The sequence below is a fragment of the Eschrichtius robustus genome, chromosome 9 (assembly GCF_028021215.1).
Source record: "Eschrichtius robustus isolate mEscRob2 chromosome 9, mEscRob2.pri, whole genome shotgun sequence".
NCBI lineage: Eukaryota > Metazoa > Chordata > Mammalia > Artiodactyla > Eschrichtiidae > Eschrichtius > Eschrichtius robustus.
Window position 1 is genome coordinate 98630808 of NC_090832.1, and position 18446 is coordinate 98649253.

Sequence of the window (18446 nt, forward strand, 5' to 3'; positions counted from 1 at the left end):
GAGCTCATGGAAAGAGCTGCATGCCTCCCTTTCTGTCTGGCTACTCAGGGCCTTACCTCGAGGCAGGGACTCACGTTGAGATTCCCTTTAGCTCTAGAGCATGGCAAGATGAGTCCCACCCCGGATAATGAAGCACCCTGTGTAGCCAGAGAAAACTCATTTTCTTCCCAGACCAATGCCTACAATAGCCAGGGTCCTGTCAACAGCAGAGAATTCAGGGAGCTTCAAGGCAGCATGAATGGAGCTTTCAAAATGGATAAGCGAGTCTACTACCAACATGCCCACATTTCCCTAGGCACAAACAGCATACATCCCTGTGGTTTCACACAACTCAAAAGAGACACAGATTACACACTGAATCAAATTCTCGTGGCAGGGTGTTCTGCATCTAGTGAACTGCCTCAACCAAGGAACGCCCTAGCTAGGCCTCTGGGCTCGTGCCTATTCAAAAGCTTGCAGTGCTATAGGAAGAACTGTGCTTTAGTTGCAATAGGAAGCAAGGCGTCGTTCTCCTGGAGGCAGGGTGACTTCAGGTAGGAGTTCCTGGAAGGAAGGGGAAGCCTAGTGTTTTTCTCAGTGCAGCTCAGACTAGGGAATGTGTGCGACTTCCACAGCAAGTCGGAACTTGCCAGAACGGTGCTCGTGAACCTGTGCGAGTGCTGTGAAACCAAGATATCCCAAGAAAGAGTGCAGTGTGTTGCCCATGACTCAGCAGACACAGAGGACCTCCGAGGGACCTAAGGGCCTCGTTGTTGCTCAGCAAGCCAACAGGGCTGTGGAGGTACTCAGTGATCTTGGTACTAAAATGAGGCTGCCCCGAGGGTCCTAGGAGTGCTGAAAAGGCTACTTCCTTTAATATAAAGGAGAACAGCGACTAAGAGCTCATGGAAAGAGCTGCATGCCTCCCTTTCTGCATGGCTACTCAGGGCCTTACCTCGAGGCAAGGACTGACGTTGAGATTCCTTATAGCTCTAGAGCATGGCAAGATGAGTCCCAGCCCTGGGTATGAAGCACACTGGGTAGCCAGAGAAAACTCATTTTCTCCCCAGACCAATGCCTACAATAGCCAGGGGCCTGTCCACAGCAGAGAATTTCAGGGAGCTTCACGGCAGCAAGAATGGAGGTTTCCAAATGGGAAACAAGGCTATTACCATCATATACCCCCATTTCCGTGGGCACAGGCAGCATACATCTCTGTGGTTTCTAACAAGTCAAAAGAGACCCAGAGTACACACTGGTTGCTTCCCTGAATCAACTTCTCGAGGCAGGGTGTTCTACCTCTAGTGAACGGCCTCACCAGGGAAAGCCCTAGCTAGGCCTCTGGGCCCTTGCCTATTCAAAAGCCTGCAGTGCTACAGGAGAAACTGTCCTTCAGTTGCAATAGGAACGCAGCCGTCTTTCACCTGGAGGCAGGGTGACTTCAGGTAGGAGGTCCTGGATGGAAGGAGAAGCCTAGTGTTTTTCTCTGTGCAGCTCAGACTAGGGAATGAGTGTGACTTCCACGGCATGTTGGAACTTGCTAGAACGGTGCTCGTCAATCTGTGCGATTGCTGGCTAAATCCAGATGTCCCAATAAGAGTGCACTGTGTAGCCCTTCACTCGGCATACACACTGTGAGTCGGAAAGCTCCTGGCCTGGATAGTGCTTAGAATGGCCAGGTGAGACTGAGGGTACTCGGTGTTCTTGCAGGGAATAAGTTTACCAGACGAGGCACCTAGGTGTCCTAAAAAGCCTACTGGCGTTCAAATGCTGCAGAGCAGCGACTACGGCCTCATGGAAACTGCTACACGCCTCTGCTTGTGCATAGCATTTCAGGGCCTTACCTCGAGGCAAGTTCTCACGTTGCTTGCCCTGTGAGCGACACAGCATGTTAGGATGCTGTATTTCTCCTTGACTAGAGTGACTTCAGGAACGAGGTCCTCGATCAATTCTAAGCAGAGTGTTTCCTCAGAGCAGCTCAGACGAGGGCAATGTCGAAGACTTCCAGGGCATGTTGGACTGCCTAGAAATGTGGTTCTGATGCTGTTCGAGGGTTCTGGAAATGTAGCTCTCCTGAAGTAACGTATAGTGTGTTGCCCGAGACTCGGCAGACACAGAGGGCCTCCGAGGGACGTATGGGACTCAATGCTGCTCAGCAGGCCCACAGGGGTGTGGAGGGAGTCAGTGATCTTGGAAGCAAAATGATGCTCACCCGAGAGACCTAGGAGTCCTGAAAAGGGTCCTTCCTTTAATATAAAGCAGAACCTCCACTAAGAGCTCATGGAAAGAGCTGCATGCCTCCCTTTCTGCAGGGCTACTCAGGGCCTTACCTCGAGGCGAGGACTCACGTGGAGATTCCCTTTGGCTCTAGAGCATGGCAAGGTGAGCCCCACCCCGGCCAGTGAAGCTCCGTGTGTAGCCAGAGAAAACTCATTTTCTTCCCAGACCCATGGCTACAGTGGTCACGGGGCGGTCAACAGCAGAGAATTTCAGGGAGCTTCACGGCAGCAAGAATGGAGGTTTCCAAAGAGAAAAGCAAGGCTAGTACCATCACGACCCCATTTCCATGTGCACAGGCAGCATCCAAAACTCTGGTTTCTCACAAGACAAAAGAGACACAGCGTACCCACTAGTTCCTTCCCTGAAGCAACTTCTCGAGGCACGGCGTTCTGCATCTAGTGCACGGCCTCAACCAAGGAACGCCCTAGTTAGGCCTCGGGGCCGGTGCCTCTTCAAAAGCCTGCAGTGCTAGAGGAAAAACTCTGCTTTAGTTGCAATACGAACGCAAGCCGATTTTCTCCTGGAGGCAGGGTGACTTCAGGTAGGAGGTCCTGGAAGGAAGGCGAAGCCTAGTGTTTTCCTCAATGCAGCTCAGACTAGGGAATGTGTGCGCGATTTCCACAGCAAGTTGGAACTTGCCAAAACGGAGCTCGTCAACCTGTGCGAGTGCTGTTCGATCAAGATCTCCTAAGAAAGACTGCAGTGTGTTGCCCATGACTCAGCAGGCACAGAGGAACTCCGAGGGACATATGGGCCACGTTGTTGCTCAGCAGGCCTACAGGAGTGTGGAGGATCTCAGTGATCTTGGAACGAAAAGGATGCTCACCCGAGGGGCCTAGGAGTGCTGAAAAGTGTACTTCCTTTAAAATAAAGCAGAACAGCGACTAAGAGCTCATGGAAAGAGCTGCATGCCTCCCTTTCTGTCTGGCTACTCAGGGCCTTACCTCGAGGCAAGGACTCACGTTGAGATTCCCTTTAGCTCTAGAGCATGGCAAGATGAGTCCCACCCCGGATAATGAAGCACCCTGTGTAGCCAGAGAAAACTCATTTTCTTCCCAGACCAATGCCTACAATAGCCAGGGGCCTGTCCACAGCAGAGAATTTCAGGGAGCTTCACGGCAGCAAGAATGGAGGTTTCCAAATGGGAAACAAGGCTATTACCATCATATACCCCCATTTCCGTGGGCACAGGCAGCATACATCTCTGTGGTTTCTAACAAGTCAAAAGAGACCCAGAGTACACACTGGTTGCTTCCCTGAATCAACTTCTCGAGGCAGGGTGTTCTACCTCTAGTGAACGGCCTCACCAGGGAAAGCCCTAGCTAGGCCTCTGGGCCCTTGCCTATTCAAAAGCCTGCAGTGCTACAGGAGAAACTGTGCTTCAGTTGCAATAGGAACGCAGCCGTCTTTCTCCTGGAGGCAGGGTGACTTCAGGTAGGAGGTCCTGGATGGAAGGAGAAGCCTAGTGTTTTTCTCTGTGCAGCTCAGACTAGGGAATGAGTGTGACTTCCACGGCATGTTGGAACTTGCTAGAACGGTGCTCGTCAATCTGTGCGATTGCTGGCTAAATCCAGATGTCCCAATAAGAGTGCACTGTGTAGCCCTTCACTCGGCATACACACTGTGAGTCGGAAAGCTCCTGGCCTGGATAGTGCTTAGAATGGCCAGGTGAGACTGAGGGTACTCGGTTGTTCTTGCAGGGAATAAGTTTACCAGACGAGGCACCTAGGTGTCCTAAAAAGCCTACTGGCGTTCAAATGCTGCAGAGCAGCGACTACGGCCTCATGGAAACTGCTACACGCCTCTGCTTGTGCATAGCATTTCAGGGCCTTACCTCGAGGCAAGTTCTCACGTTGCTTGCCCTGTGAGCGACACAGCATGTTAGGATGCTGTATTTCTCCTTGACTAGAGTGACTTCAGGAACGAGGTCCTCGATCAATTCTAAGCAGAGTGTTTCCTCAGAGCAGCTCAGACGAGGGCAATGTCGAAGACTTCCAGGGCATGTTGGACTGCCTAGAAATGTGGTTCTGATGCTGTTCGAGGGTTCTGGAAATGTAGCTCTCCTGAAGTAACGTATAGTGTGTTGCCCGAGACTCGGCAGACACAGAGGGCCTCCGAGGGACGTATGGGACTCAATGCTGCTCAGCAGGCCCACAGGGGTGTGGAGGGAGTCAGTGATCTTGGAAGCAAAATGATGCTCACCCGAGAGACCTAGGAGTCCTGAAAAGGGTCCTTCCTTTAATATAAAGCAGAACCTCCACTAAGAGCTCATGGAAAGAGCTGCATGCCTCCCTTTCTGCAGGGCTACTCAGGGCCTTACCTCGAGGCGAGGACTCACGTGGAGATTCCCTTTGGCTCTAGAGCATGGCAAGGTGAGCCCCACCCCGGCCAGTGAAGCTCCGTGTGTAGCCAGAGAAAACTCATTTTCTTCCCAGACCCATGGCTACAGTGGTCACGGGGCGGTCAACAGCAGAGAATTTCAGGGAGCTTCACGGCAGCAAGAATGGAGGTTTCCAAAGAGAAAAGCAAGGCTAGTACCATCACGACCCCATTTCCATGTGCACAGGCAGCATCCAAAACTCTGGTTTCTCACAAGACAAAAGAGACACAGCGTACCCACTAGTTCCTTCCCTGAAGCAACTTCTCGAGGCACGGCGTTCTGCATCTAGTGCACGGCCTCAACCAAGGAACGCCCTAGTTAGGCCTCGGGGCCGGTGCCTCTTCAAAAGCCTGCAGTGCTAGAGGAAAAACTCTGCTTTAGTTGCAATACGAACGCAAGCCGATTTTCTCCTGGAGGCAGGGTGACTTCAGGTAGGAGGTCCTGGAAGGAAGGCGAAGCCTAGTGTTTTCCTCAATGCAGCTCAGACTAGGGAATGTGTGCGCGATTTCCACAGCAAGTTGGAACTTGCCAAAACGGAGCTCGTCAACCTGTGCGAGTGCTGTTCGATCAAGATCTCCTAAGAAAGACTGCAGTGTGTTGCCCATGACTCAGCAGGCACAGAGGAACTCCGAGGGACATATGGGCCACGTTGTTGCTCAGCAGGCCTACAGGAGTGTGGAGGATCTCAGTGATCTTGGAACGAAAAGGATGCTCACCCGAGGGGCCTAGGAGTGCTGAAAAGTGTACTTCCTTTAAAATAAAGCAGAACAGCGACTAAGAGCTCATGGAAAGAGCTGCATGCCTCCCTTTCTGTCTGGCTACTCAGGGCCTTACCTCGAGGCAAGGACTCACGTTGAGATTCCCTTTAGCTCTAGAGCATGGCAAGATGAGTCCCACCCCGGATAATGAAGCACCCTGTGTAGCCAGAGAAAACTCATTTTCTTCCCAGACCAATGCCTACAATAGCCAGGGGCCTGTCCACAGCAGAGAATTTCAGGGAGCTTCACGGCAGCAAGAATGGAGGTTTCCAAATGGGAAACAAGGCTATTACCATCATATACCCCCATTTCCGTGGGCACAGGCAGCATACATCTCTGTGGTTTCTAACAAGTCAAAAGAGACCCAGAGTACACACTGGTTGCTTCCCTGAATCAACTTCTCGAGGCAGGGTGTTCTACCTCTAGTGAACGGCCTCACCAGGGAAAGCCCTAGCTAGGCCTCTGGGCCCTTGCCTATTCAAAAGCCTGCAGTGCTACAGGAGAAACTGTGCTTCAGTTGCAATAGGAACGCAGCCGTCTTTCTCCTGGAGGCAGGGTGACTTCAGGTAGGAGGTCCTGGATGGAAGGAGAAGCCTAGTGTTTTTCTCTGTGCAGCTCAGACTAGGGAATGAGTGTGACTTCCACGGCATGTTGGAACTTGCTAGAACGGTGCTCGTCAATCTGTGCGATTGCTGGCTAAATCCAGATGTCCCAATAAGAGTGCACTGTGTAGCCCTTCACTCGGCATACACACTGTGAGTCGGAAAGCTCCTGGCCTGGATAGTGCTTAGAATGGCCAGGTGAGACTGAGGGTACTCGGTTGTTCTTGCAGGGAATAAGTTTACCAGACGAGGCACCTAGGTGTCCTAAAAAGCCTACTGGCGTTCAAATGCTGCAGAGCAGCGACTACGGCCTCATGGAAACTGCTACACGCCTCTGCTTGTGCATAGCATTTCAGGGCCTTACCTCGAGGCAAGTTCTCACGTTGCTTGCCCTGTGAGCGACACAGCATGTTAGGATGCTGTATTTCTCCTTGACTAGAGTGACTTCAGGAACGAGGTCCTCGATCAATTCTAAGCAGAGTGTTTCCTCAGAGCAGCTCAGACGAGGGCAATGTCGAAGACTTCCAGGGCATGTTGGACTGCCTAGAAATGTGGTTCTGATGCTGTTCGAGGGTTCTGGAAATGTAGCTCTCCTGAAGTAACGTATAGTGTGTTGCCCGAGACTCGGCAGACACAGAGGGCCTCCGAGGGACGTATGGGACTCAATGCTGCTCAGCAGGCCCACAGGGGTGTGGAGGGAGTCAGTGATCTTGGAAGCAAAATGATGCTCACCCGAGAGACCTAGGAGTCCTGAAAAGGGTCCTTCCTTTAATATAAAGCAGAACCTCCACTAAGAGCTCATGGAAAGAGCTGTATGCCTCCCTTTCTGCAGGGCTACTCAGGGCCTTACCTCGAGGCGAGGACTCACGTGGAGATTCCCTTTGGCTCTAGAGCATGGCAAGGTGAGCCCCACCCCGGCCAGTGAAGCTCCGTGTGTAGCCAGAGAAAACTCATTTTCTTCCCAGACCCATGGCTACAGTGGTCACGGGGCGGTCAACAGCAGAGAATTTCAGGGAGCTTCACGGCAGCAAGAATGGAGGTTTCCAAAGAGAAAAGCAAGGCTAGTACCATCACGACCCCATTTCCATGTGCACAGGCAGCATCCAAAACTCTGGTTTCTCACAAGACAAAAGAGACACAGCGTACCCACTAGTTCCTTCCCTGAAGCAACTTCTCGAGGCACGGCGTTCTGCATCTAGTGCACGGCCTCAACCAAGGAACGCCCTAGTTAGGCCTCGGGGCCGGTGCCTCTTCAAAAGCCTGCAGTGCTAGAGGAAAAACTCTGCTTTAGTTGCAATACGAACGCAAGCCGATTTTCTCCTGGAGGCAGGGTGACTTCAGGTAGGAGGTCCTGGAAGGAAGGCGAAGCCTAGTGTTTTCCTCAATGCAGCTCAGACTAGGGAATGTGTGCGCGATTTCCACAGCAAGTTGGAACTTGCCAAAACGGAGCTCGTCAACCTGTGCGAGTGCTGTTCGATCAAGATCTCCTAAGAAAGACTGCAGTGTGTTGCCCATGACTCAGCAGGCACAGAGGAACTCCGAGGGACATATGGGCCACGTTGTTGCTCAGCAGGCCTACAGGAGTGTGGAGGATCTCAGTGATCTTGGAACGAAAAGGATGCTCACCCGAGGGGCCTAGGAGTGCTGAAAAGTGTACTTCCTTTAAAATAAAGCAGAACAGCGACTAAGAGCTCATGGAAAGAGCTGCATGCCTCCCTTTCTGTCTGGCTACTCAGGGCCTTACCTCGAGGCAGGGACTCACGTTGAGATTCCCTTTAGCTCTAGAGCATGGCAAGATGAGTCCCACCCCGGATAATGAAGCACCCTGTGTAGCCAGAGAAAACTCATTTTCTTCCCAGACCAATGCCTACAATAGCCAGGGTCCTGTCAACAGCAGAGAATTCAGGGAGCTTCAAGGCAGCATGAATGGAGCTTTCAAAATGGATAAGCAAGTCTACTACCAACATGCCCACATTTCCCTAGGCACAAACAGCATACATCCCTGTGGTTTCACACAACTCAGAAGAGACAAAGATTACACACTGCTTCCTTCCCTGAATCAAATTCTCGTGGCAGGGTGTTCTGCATCTAGTGAACTGCCTCAACCAAGGAACGCCCTAGCTAGGCCTCTGGGCTCGTGCCTATTCAAAAGCTTGCAGTGCTATAGGAAGAACTGTGCTTTAGTTGCAATAGGAAGCAAGGCGTCGTTCTCCTGGAGGCAGGGTGACTTCAGGTAGGAGTTCCTGGAAGGAAGGGGAAGCCTAGTGTTTTTCTCAGTGCAGCTCAGACTAGGGAATGTGTGCGACTTCCACAGCAAGTCGGAACTTGCCAGAACGGTGCTCGTGAACCTGTGCGAGTGCTGTGAAACCAAGATATCCCAAGAAAGAGTGCAGTGTGTTGCCCATGACTCAGCAGACACAGAGGACCTCCGAGGGACCTAAGGGCCTCGTTGTTGCTCAGCAAGCCAACAGGGGTGTGGAGGTACTCAGTGATCTTGGTACTAAAATGAGGCTGCCCCGAGGGTCCTAGGAGTGCTGAAAAGGCTACTTCCTTTAATATAAAGGAGAACAGCGACTAAGAGCTCATGGAAAGAGCTGCATGCCTCCCTTTCTGCATGGCTACTCAGGGCCTTACCTCGAGGCAAGGACTGACGTTGAGATTCCTTATAGCTCTAGAGCATGGCAAGATGAGTCCCAGCCCTGGGTATGAAGCACACTGGGTAGCCAGAGAAAACTCATTTTCTCCCTAGACCAATGCCTACAATAGCCAGGGGCCTGTCCACAGCAGAGAATTTCAGGGAGCTTCACGGCAGCAAGAATGGAGGTTTCCAAATGGGAAACAAGGCTATTACCATCATATACCCCCATTTCCGTGGGCACAGGCAGCATACATCTCTGTGGTTTCTAACAAGTCAAAAGAGACCCAGAGTACACACTGGTTGCTTCCCTGAATCAACTTCTCGAGGCAGGGTGTTCTACCTCTAGTGAACGGCCTCACCAGGGAAAGCCCTAGCTAGGCCTCTGGGCCCTTGCCTATTCAAAAGCCTGCAGTGCTACAGGAGAAACTGTGCTTCAGTTGCAATAGGAACGCAGCCGTCTTTCTCCTGGAGGCAGGGTGACTTCAGGTAGGAGGTCCTGGATGGAAGGAGAAGCCTAGTGTTTTTCTCTGTGCAGCTCAGACTAGGGAATGAGTGTGACTTCCACGGCATGTTGGAACTTGCTAGAACGGTGCTCGTCAATCTGTGCGATTGCTGGCTAAATCCAGATGTCCCAATAAGAGTGCACTGTGTAGCCCTTCACTCGGCATACACACTGTGAGTCGGAAAGCTCCTGGCCTGGATAGTGCTTAGAATGGCCAGGTGAGACTGAGGGTACTCGGTTGTTCTTGCAGGGAATAAGTTTACCAGACGAGGCACCTAGGTGTCCTAAAAAGCCTACTGGCGTTCAAATGCTGCAGAGCAGCGACTACGGCCTCATGGAAACTGCTACACGCCTCTGCTTGTGCATAGCATTTCAGGGCCTTACCTCGAGGCAAGTTCTCACGTTGCTTGCCCTGTGAGCGACACAGCATGTTAGGATGCTGTATTTCTCCTTGACTAGAGTGACTTCAGGAACGAGGTCCTCGATCAATTCTAAGCAGAGTGTTTCCTCAGAGCAGCTCAGACGAGGGCAATGTCGAAGACTTCCAGGGCATGTTGGACTGCCTAGAAATGTGGTTCTGATGCTGTTCGAGGGTTCTGGAAATGTAGCTCTCCTGAAGTAACGTATAGTGTGTTGCCCGAGACTCGGCAGACACAGAGGGCCTCCGAGGGACGTATGGGACTCAATGCTGCTCAGCAGGCCCACAGGGGTGTGGAGGGAGTCAGTGATCTTGGAAGCAAAATGATGCTCACCCGAGAGACCTAGGAGTCCTGAAAAGGGTCCTTCCTTTAATATAAAGCAGAACCTCCACTAAGAGCTCATGGAAAGAGCTGCATGCCTCCCTTTCTGCAGGGCTACTCAGGGCCTTACCTCGAGGCGAGGACTCACGTGGAGATTCCCTTTGGCTCTAGAGCATGGCAAGGTGAGCCCCACCCCGGCCAGTGAAGCTCCGTGTGTAGCCAGAGAAAACTCATTTTCTTCCCAGACCCATGGCTACAGTGGTCACGGGGCGGTCAACAGCAGAGAATTTCAGGGAGCTTCACGGCAGCAAGAATGGAGGTTTCCAAAGAGAAAAGCAAGGCTAGTACCATCACGACCCCATTTCCATGTGCACAGGCAGCATCCAAAACTCTGGTTTCTCACAAGACAAAAGAGACACAGCGTACCCACTAGTTCCTTCCCTGAAGCAACTTCTCGAGGCACGGCGTTCTGCATCTAGTGCACGGCCTCAACCAAGGAACGCCCTAGTTAGGCCTCGGGGCCGGTGCCTCTTCAAAAGCCTGCAGTGCTAGAGGAAAAACTCTGCTTTAGTTGCAATACGAACGCAAGCCGATTTTCTCCTGGAGGCAGGGTGACTTCAGGTAGGAGGTCCTGGAAGGAAGGCGAAGCCTAGTGTTTTCCTCAATGCAGCTCAGACTAGGGAATGTGTGCGCGATTTCCACAGCAAGTTGGAACTTGCCAAAACGGAGCTCGTCAACCTGTGCGAGTGCTGTTCGATCAAGATCTCCTAAGAAAGACTGCAGTGTGTTGCCCATGACTCAGCAGGCACAGAGGAACTCCGAGGGACATATGGGCCACGTTGTTGCTCAGCAGGCCTACAGGAGTGTGGAGGATCTCAGTGATCTTGGAACGAAAAGGATGCTCACCCGAGGGGCCTAGGAGTGCTGAAAAGTGTACTTCCTTTAAAATAAAGCAGAACAGCGACTAAGAGCTCATGGAAAGAGCTGCATGCCTCCCTTTCTGTCTGGCTACTCAGGGCCTTACCTCGAGGCAGGGACTCACGTTGAGATTCCCTTTAGCTCTAGAGCATGGCAAGATGAGTCCCACCCCGGATAATGAAGCACCCTGTGTAGCCAGAGAAAACTCATTTTCTTCCCAGACCAATGCCTACAATAGCCAGGGTCCTGTCAACAGCAGAGAATTCAGGGAGCTTCAAGGCAGCATGAATGGAGCTTTCAAAATGGATAAGCAAGTCTACTACCAACATGCCCACATTTCCCTAGGCACAAACAGCATACATCCCTGTGGTTTCACACAACTCAGAAGAGACAAAGATTACACACTGCTTCCTTCCCTGAATCAAATTCTCGTGGCAGGGTGTTCTGCATCTAGTGAACTGCCTCAACCAAGGAACGCCCTAGCTAGGCCTCTGGGCTCGTGCCTATTCAAAAGCTTCCAGTGCTATAGGAAGAACTGTGCTTTAGTTGCAATAGGAAGCAAGGCGTCGTTCTCCTGGAGGCAGGGTGACTTCAGGTAGGAGTTCCTGGAAGGAAGGGGAAGCCTAGTGTTTTTCTCAGTGCAGCTCAGACTAGGGAATGTGTGCGACTTCCACAGCAAGTCGGAACTTGCCAGAACGGTGCTCGTGAACCTGTGCGAGTGCTGTGAAACCAAGATATCCCAAGAAAGAGTGCAGTGTGTTGCCCATGACTCAGCAGACACAGAGGACCTCCGAGGGACCTAAGGGCCTCGTTGTTGCTCAGCAAGCCAACAGGGGTGTGGAGGTACTCAGTGATCTTGGTACTAAAATGAGGCTGCCCCGAGGGTCCTAGGAGTGCTGAAAAGGCTACTTCCTTTAATATAAAGGAGAACAGCGACTAAGAGCTCATGGAAAGAGCTGCATGCCTCCCTTTCTGCATGGCTACTCAGGGCCTTACCTCGAGGCAAGGACTGACGTTGAGATTCCTTATAGCTCTAGAGCATGGCAAGATGAGTCCCAGCCCTGGGTATGAAGCACACTGGGTAGCCAGAGAAAACTCATTTTCTCCCCAGACCAATGCCTACAATAGCCAGGGGCCTGTCCACAGCAGAGAATTTCAGGGAGCTTCACGGCAGCAAGAATGGAGGTTTCCAAATGGGAAACAAGGCTATTACCATCATATACCCCCATTTCCGTGGGCACAGGCAGCATACATCTCTGTGGTTTCTAACAAGTCAAAAGAGACCCAGAGTACACACTGGTTGCTTCCCTGAATCAACTTCTCGAGGCAGGGTGTTCTACCTCTAGTGAACGGCCTCACCAGGGAAAGCCCTAGCTAGGCCTCTGGGCCCTTGCCTATTCAAAAGCCTGCAGTGCTACAGGAGAAACTGTGCTTCCGTTGCAATAGGAACGCAGCCGTCTTTCTCCTGGAGGCAGGGTGACTTCAGGTAGGAGGTCCTGGATGGAAGGAGAAGCCTAGTGTTTTTCTCTGTGCAGCTCAGACTAGGGAATGAGTGTGACTTCCACGGCATGTTGGAACTTGCTAGAACGGTGCTCGTCAATCTGTGCGATTGCTGGCTAAATCCAGATGTCCCAATAAGAGTGCACTGTGTAGCCCTTCACTCGGCATACACACTGTGAGTCGGAAAGCTCCTGACCTGGATAGTGCTTAGAATGGCCAGGTGAGACTGAGGGTACTCGGTGTTCTTGCAGGGAATAAGTTTACCAGACGAGGCACCTAGGTGTCCTAAAAAGCCTACTGGCGTTCAAATGCTGCAGAGCAGCGACTACGGCCTCATGGAAACTGCTACACGCCTCTGCTTGTGCATAGCATTTCAGGGCCTTACCTCGAGGCAAGTTCTCACGTTGCTTGCCCTGTGAGCGACACAGCATGTTAGGATGCTGTATTTCTCCTTGACTAGAGTGACTTCAGGAACGAGGTCCTCGATCAATTCTAAGCAGAGTGTTTCCTCAGAGCAGCTCAGACGAGGGCAATGTCGAAGACTTCCAGGGCATGTTGGACTGCCTAGAAATGTGGTTCTGATGCTGTTCGAGGGTTCTGGAAATGTAGCTCTCCTGAAGTAACGTATAGTGTGTTGCCCGAGACTCGGCAGACACAGAGGGCCTCCGAGGGACGTATGGGACTCAATGCTGCTCAGCAGGCCCACAGGGGTGTGGAGGGAGTCAGTGATCTTGGAAGCAAAATGATGCTCACCCGAGAGACCTAGGAGTCCTGAAAAGGGTCCTTCCTTTAATATAAAGCAGAACCTCCACTAAGAGCTCATGGAAAGAGCTGCATGCCTCCCTTTCTGCAGGGCTACTCAGGGCCTTACCTCGAGGCGAGGACTCACGTGGAGATTCCCTTTGGCTCTAGAGCATGGCAAGGTGAGCCCCACCCCGGCCAGTGAAGCTCCGTGTGTAGCCAGAGAAAACTCATTTTCTTCCCAGACCCATGGCTACAGTGGTCACGGGGCGGTCAACAGCAGAGAATTTCAGGGAGCTTCACGGCAGCAAGAATGGAGGTTTCCAAAGAGAAAAGCAAGGCTAGTACCATCACGACCCCATTTCCATGTGCACAGGCAGCATCCAAAACTCTGGTTTCTCACAAGACAAAAGAGACACAGCGTACCCACTAGTTCCTTCCCTGAAGCAACTTCTCGAGGCACGGCGTTCTGCATCTAGTGCACGGCCTCAACCAAGGAACGCCCTAGTTAGGCCTCGGGGCCGGTGCCTCTTCAAAAGCCTGCAGTGCTAGAGGAAAAACTCTGCTTTAGTTGCAATACGAACGCAAGCCGATTTTCTCCTGGAGGCAGGGTGACTTCAGGTAGGAGGTCCTGGAAGGAAGGCGAAGCCTAGTGTTTTCCTCAATGCAGCTCAGACTAGGGAATGTGTGCGCGATTTCCACAGCAAGTTGGAACTTGCCAAAACGGTGCTCGTCAACCTGTGCGAGTGCTGTTCGATCAAGATCTCCTAAGAAAGACTGCAGTGTGTTGCCCATGACTCAGCAGGCACAGAGGAACTCCGAGGGACATATGGGCCACGTTGTTGCTCAGCAGGCCTACAGGAGTGTGGAGGATCTCAGTGATCTTGGAACGAAAAGGATGCTCACCCGAGGGGCCTAGGAGTGCTGAAAAGTGTACTTCCTTTAAAATAAAGCAGAACAGCGACTAAGAGCTCATGGAAAGAGCTGCATGCCTCCCTTTCTGTCTGGCTACTCAGGGCCTTACCTCGAGGCAAGGACTCACGTTGAGATTCCCTTTAGCTCTAGAGCATGGCAAGATGAGTCCCACCCCGGATAATGAAGCACCCTGTGTAGCCAGAGAAAACTCATTTTCTTCCCAGACCAATGCCTACAATAGCCAGGGGCCTGTCCACAGCAGAGAATTTCAGGGAGCTTCACGGCAGCAAGAATGGAGGTTTCCAAATGGGAAACAAGGCTATTACCATCATATACCCCCATTTCCGTGGGCACAGGCAGCATACATCTCTGTGGTTTCTAACAAGTCAAAAGAGACCCAGAGTACACACTGGTTGCTTCCCTGAATCAACTTCTCGAGGCAGGGTGTTCTACCTCTAGTGAACGGCCTCACCAGGGAAAGCCCTAGCTAGGCCTCTGGGCCCTTGCCTATTCAAAAGCCTGCAGTGCTACAGGAGAAACTGTGCTTCAGTTGCAATAGGAACGCAGCCGTCTTTCTCCTGGAGGCAGGGTGACTTCAGGTAGGAGGTCCTGGATGGAAGGAGAAGCCTAGTGTTTTTCTCTGTGCAGCTCAGACTAGGGAATGAGTGTGACTTCCACGGCATGTTGGAACTTGCTAGAACGGTGCTCGTCAATCTGTGCGATTGCTGGCTAAATCCAGATGTCCCAATAAGAGTGCACTGTGTAGCCCTTCACTCGGCATACACACTGTGAGTCGGAAAGCTCCTGGCCTGGATAGTGCTTAGAATGGCCAGGTGAGACTGAGGGTACTCGGTTGTTCTTGCAGGGAATAAGTTTACCAGACGAGGCACCTAGGTGTCCTAAAAAGCCTACTGGCGTTCAAATGCTGCAGAGCAGCGACTACGGCCTCATGGAAACTGCTACACGCCTCTGCTTGTGCATAGCATTTCAGGGCCTTACCTCGAGGCAAGTTCTCACGTTGCTTGCCCTGTGAGCGACACAGCATGTTAGGATGCTGTATTTCTCCTTGACTAGAGTGACTTCAGGAACGAGGTCCTCGATCAATTCTAAGCAGAGTGTTTCCTCAGAGCAGCTCAGACGAGGGCAATGTCGAAGACTTCCAGGGCATGTTGGACTGCCTAGAAATGTGGTTCTGATGCTGTTCGAGGGTTCTGGAAATGTAGCTCTCCTGAAGTAACGTATAGTGTGTTGCCCGAGACTCGGCAGACACAGAGGGCCTCCGAGGGACGTATGGGACTCAATGCTGCTCAGCAGGCCCACAGGGGTGTGGAGGGAGTCAGTGATCTTGGAAGCAAAATGATGCTCACCCGAGAGACCTAGGAGTCCTGAAAAGGGTCCTTCCTTTAATATAAAGCAGAACCTCCACTAAGAGCTCATGGAAAGAGCTGCATGCCTCCCTTTCTGCAGGGCTACTCAGGGCCTTACCTCGAGGCGAGGACTCACGTGGAGATTCCCTTTGGCTCTAGAGCATGGCAAGGTGAGCCCCACCCCGGCCAGTGAAGCTCCGTGTGTAGCCAGAGAAAACTCATTTTCTTCCCAGACCCATGGCTACAGTGGTCACGGGGCGGTCAACAGCAGAGAATTTCAGGGAGCTTCACGGCAGCAAGAATGGAGGTTTCCAAAGAGAAAAGCAAGGCTAGTACCATCACGACCCCATTTCCATGTGCACAGGCAGCATCCAAAACTCTGGTTTCTCACAAGACAAAAGAGACACAGCGTACCCACTAGTTCCTTCCCTGAAGCAACTTCTCGAGGCACGGCGTTCTGCATCTAGTGCACGGCCTCAACCAAGGAACGCCCTAGTTAGGCCTCGGGGCCGGTGCCTCTTCAAAAGCCTGCAGTGCTAGAGGAAAAACTCTGCTTTAGTTGCAATACGAACGCAAGCCGATTTTCTCCTGGAGGCAGGGTGACTTCAGGTAGGAGGTCCTGGAAGGAAGGCGAAGCCTAGTGTTTTCCTCAATGCAGCTCAGACTAGGGAATGTGTGCGCGATTTCCACAGCAAGTTGGAACTTGCCAAAACGGAGCTCGTCAACCTGTGCGAGTGCTGTTCGATCAAGATCTCCTAAGAAAGACTGCAGTGTGTTGCCCATGACTCAGCAGGCACAGAGGAACTCCGAGGGACATATGGGCCACGTTGTTGCTCAGCAGGCCTACAGGAGTGTGGAGGATCTCAGTGATCTTGGAACGAAAAGGATGCTCACCCGAGGGGCCTAGGAGTGCTGAAAAGTGTACTTCCTTTAAAATAAAGCAGAACAGCGACTAAGAGCTCATGGAAAGAGCTGCATGCCTCCCTTTCTGTCTGGCTACTCAGGGCCTTACCTCGAGGCAGGGACTCACGTTGAGATTCCCTTTAGCTCTAGAGCATGGCAAGATGAGTCCCACCCCGGATAATGAAGCACCCTGTGTAGCCAGAGAAAACTCATTTTCTTCCCAGACCAATGCCTACAATAGCCAGGGTCTTGTCAACAGCAGAGAATTCAGGGAGCTTCAAGGCAGCATGAATGGAGCTTTCAAAATGGATAAGCGAGTCTACTACCAACATGCCCACATTTCCCTAGGCACAAACAGCATACATCCCTGTGGTTTCACACAACTCAAAAGAGACACAGATTACACACTGAATCAATTTCTCGTGGCAGGGTGTTCTGCATCTAGTGAACTGCCTCAACCAAGGAACGCCCTAGCTAGGCCTCTGGGCTCGTGCCTATTCAAAAGCTTGCAGTGCTATAGGAAGAACTGTGCTTTAGTTGCAATAGGAAGCAAGGCGTCGTTCTCCTGGAGGCAGGGTGACTTCAGGTAGGAGTTCCTGGAAGGAAGGGGAAGCCTAGTGTTTTTCTCAGTGCAGCTCAGACTAGGGAATGTGTGCGACTTCCACAGCAAGTCGGAACTTGCCAGAACGGTGCTCGTGAACCTGTGCGAGTGCTGTGAAACCAAGATATCCCAAGAAAGAGTGCAGTGTGTTGCCCATGACTCAGCAGACACAGAGGACCTCCGAGGGACCTAAGGGCCTCGTTGTTGCTCAGCAAGCCAACAGGGCTGTGGAGGTACTCAGTGATCTTGGTACTAAAATGAGGCTGCCCCGAGGGTCCTAGGAGTGCTGAAAAGGCTACTTCCTTTAATATAAAGGAGAACAGCGACTAAGAGCTCATGGAAAGAGCTGCATGCCTCCCTTTCTGCATGGCTACTCAGGGCCTTACCTCGAGGCAAGGACTGACGTTGAGATTCCTTATAGCTCTAGAGCATGGCAAGATGAGTCCCAGCCCTGGGTATGAAGCACACTGGGTAGCCAGAGAAAACTCATTTTCTCCCCAGACCAATGCCTACAATAGCCAGGGGCCTGTCCACAGCAGAGAATTTCAGGGAGCTTCACGGCAGCAAGAATGGAGGTTTCCAAATGGGAAACAAGGCTATTACCATCATATACCCCCATTTCCGTGGGCACAGGCAGCATACATCTCTGTGGTTTCTAACAAGTCAAAAGAGACCCAGAGTACACACTGGTTGCTTCCCTGAATCAACTTCTCGAGGCAGGGTGTTCTACCTCTAGTGAACGGCCTCACCAGGGAAAGCCCTAGCTAGGCCTCTGGGCCCTTGCCTATTCAAAAGCCTGCAGTGCTACAGGAGAAACTGTGCTTCCGTTGCAATAGGAACGCAGCCGTCTTTCTCCTGGAGGCAGGGTGACTTCAGGTAGGAGGTCCTGGATGGAAGGAGAAGCCTAGTGTTTTTCTCTGTGCAGCTCAGACTAGGGAATGAGTGTGACTTCCACGGCATGTTGGAACTTGCTAGAACGGTGCTCGTCAATCTGTGCGATTGCTGGCTAAATCCAGATGTCCCAATAAGAGTGCACTGTGTAGCCCTTCACTCGGCATACACACTGTGAGTCGGAAAGCTCCTGGCCTGGATAGTGCTTAGAATGGCCAGGTGAGACTGAGGGTACTCGGTTGTTCTTGCAGGGAATAAGTTTACCAGACGAGGCACCTAGGTGTCCTAAAAAGCCTACTGGCGTTCAAATGCTGCAGAGCAGCGACTACGGCCTCATGGAAACTGCTACACGCCTCTGCTTGTGCATAGCATTTCAGGGCCTTACCTCGAGGCAAGTTCTCACGTTGCTTGCCCTGTGAGCGACACAGCATGTTAGGATGCTGTATTTCTCCTTGACTAGAGTGACTTCAGGAACGAGGTCCTCGATCAATTCTAAGCAGAGTGTTTCCTCAGAGCAGCTCAGACGAGGGCAATGTCGAAGACTTCCAGGGCATGTTGGACTGCCTAGAAATGTGGTTCTGATGCTGTTCGAGGGTTCTGGAAATGTAGCTCTCCTGAAGTAACGTATAGTGTGTTGCCCGAGACTCGGCAGACACAGAGGGCCTCCGAGGGACGTATGGGACTCAATGCTGCTCAGCAGGCCCACAGGGGTGTGGAGGGAGTCAGTGATC